The sequence below is a fragment of the Panulirus ornatus genome, chromosome 5 (assembly GCF_036320965.1).
Source record: "Panulirus ornatus isolate Po-2019 chromosome 5, ASM3632096v1, whole genome shotgun sequence".
In the NCBI taxonomy this organism is placed as follows: domain Eukaryota; kingdom Metazoa; phylum Arthropoda; class Malacostraca; order Decapoda; family Palinuridae; genus Panulirus; species Panulirus ornatus.
The window spans coordinates 44367972-44370471 of NC_092228.1; the positions used below are offsets into that span (position 1 = coordinate 44367972).

At 43.5% G+C, this 2500-nt stretch overlaps 1 protein-coding gene and 1 long non-coding RNA gene across 2 annotated transcripts in view; one reads left to right on the forward strand and one right to left on the reverse strand.

Annotated features, from left to right (window-relative positions):
- The window catches only part of LOC139748751 (uncharacterized), a 269145-nt gene that overhangs the window by 79743 nt on the left and 186902 nt on the right, over positions 1–2500 (reverse strand). The window lies entirely within an intron of this gene.
- Positions 1–2500, forward strand: part of LOC139748750 (cardioacceleratory peptide receptor-like) — a 217746-nt gene that overhangs the window by 47575 nt on the left and 167671 nt on the right. The gene's annotated exons all lie outside the window — the stretch shown is intronic.

Genomic DNA, 2500 nt, shown 5'->3' on the forward strand with positions numbered 1-2500 from the left:
AACATACGGGAAATGTACGAAGATTTATGAGAATACAATGAACGCAAGTGAACAGCAATTGGATTCTGGCGAAAGATAAAGAAAAAAACTAATTTCTAACCACCTTCCAAGCGCCCTTTAACACTCCAAACCAGCGACATCCCATTTGCAAAAAAAAAAAAAAAACCAAACACACGATACACCACTCATGGTATAGCCAAGAACCAACCACTTCCCTTGACCATGACGAGTGTTTACACACACACACACACACACACCTTCCACAAATTGCCACCGAAAAAAGGGCTAACCCACTCCCCAGCAACTCTTGCAACGGAAATAGACCCTTATAGACCTCCTCAGCTGCGAACCCTGACCATATCTCTACCTTCCAATTGATACACATCAGCTCAGATGCGACCCAGGGTCTCAAGGGGGTAAATGCCTGAATACACAACAAAAGCGTCAATACCCGGAAACTTACCAGCGTAACACCAGTCTTCAAAATCCCTCTTAAGGCAACCAGTTCCTTATCCTCCTCTTCCACCTTCCACTACCCTTATTAGTATTCCAACTCTACGAAGGATAGACCCTCGACTGAAAGCAACGTTCACCCATTCTCATCCATAACCACAAGGCTATGGAACTCCACCACACTGTAACACAGACTTCTACCACAATCTTCTACCACAGTCTTTGGATCGGTACATAACTATACATGAGGTATGTCACCCACCAAAGGGAAGGGGGAGCTATGTACACCTCTGTATACCATGGATTAAAAAGGCAGACACTGTCCTCAAGACATATACAAAAGAGATGTTTCAACCTCACTAACATCCCAAAAAAAATATGTCTCGTCACTTTCATATCGAACAGCCAAAGTCAGAGAGCCAGAGACACTTCCCTCAAAACAGAGGGATCACCAGTTTTCCTGTCTACTTGGCCCTACCTTCTCCCTCCCTCATAACCTCCTAAAAAGACACACCTTCCTTCCCTCTCCCTCATGTGCAGCTGACCCCACTCTTCCAATCCTGAAGCAACTGTGGGAGAAATCATATACACCCAGAACACTACCTCACTCAAAACAGAAGAAGAAGAATGTCGTCCACATCTCTATAGAGACTCATTAACAACCCCTTAACCCCCTGATGTGCTTACAGTCACCCTGCGTCTCCTCCACTTGGCCCTAATTGGTCAAAACGAACCTGACTCATTCAGTCTACGAACTATACCAGACATCAAATACGACACACATGTGACATTCCCTTCCATTTACAGATGCCATTTGCCATGGCCAAAGTGAGACATATATCCCGAAGATGCAAAGCATTTTCTTTTCTTAGCCATTCTGCTCTGACCAAACAAACAAAGACGTGGATTCACCGTTATCACACGACGGGGGGAAATGGAATTACGATAAGTTGCCAAGTGCACTTTCGTGTCATAATCACATCATCATAAGGGGAGACACAAGAGAGAAATAGAGAAGTCAGTTAGTCCCAGATTTCTCTCTCTCTCTCTCTCTCTCTCTCTCTCTCTCTCTCTCTCTCTCTCTCTCTCTCTCACCCACGAGAGAATTACGATACGTTGCCAAGTGCACTTTCGTGTCATAATCACATCATCATCAGGGGAGACACAAGAGAGAAATATAGAAGTCAGTTAGTCCCAGATTTCTCTCTCTCTCTCTCTCTCTCTCTCTCTCTCTCTCTCTCTCTCTCTCTCTCTCTCAACCACGAGAGAATTACGATACGTTGCCAAGTGCACTTTCGTGTCATAATCACATCATCATCAGGGGAGACACAAGAGAGAAATATAGAAGTCAGTTAGTCCCAGATTTCTCTCTCTCTCTCTCTCTCTCTCTCTCTCTCTCTCTCTCTCTCTCTCTCTCTCTCTCTCTCTCTCTCTCACCCACGAGAGAATTACGATACGTTGCCAAGTGCACTTTCGTGTCATAATCACATCATCATAAGGGGAGACACAAGAGAGAAATATAGAAGTCAGTTAGTCCCAGATTTCTCTCTCTCTCTCTCTCTCTCTCTCTCTCTCTCTCTCTCTCTCTCTCTCTCCCACGAGAGATTACACCCCCCCCCCATCCCCACCACCACTCCCCTTCCTCCTGTATCTATAAATACATAACATCTATTTTAGCATCGCCAGCGAGTCTCTCCTCAAATAATATTAACGAAGGACGCGCCAGAAACGTGTTGATCTCGTGACGTCAACGTGTGACGTCACTGCCCGACCACGGCCCTCATTGGCCAGGAAAAAAAACAAAAAAAAAAATATAGGTAGCTCGAATTATTGTGGTATCTGGCAACTTTCCCCACCAGTTGCCAATATGGGGGTTATTTTATATATGTATATATATATATATATATATATATATATATATATATATATATATATATATATATATATATATATATATATATATATCGTGTTCTCCCTCATTGCCTTTCCTCACTTTTCTTTTTCCGATTGGTCGTTTCATATGACGTGTGGTACGTGACGTCACTCT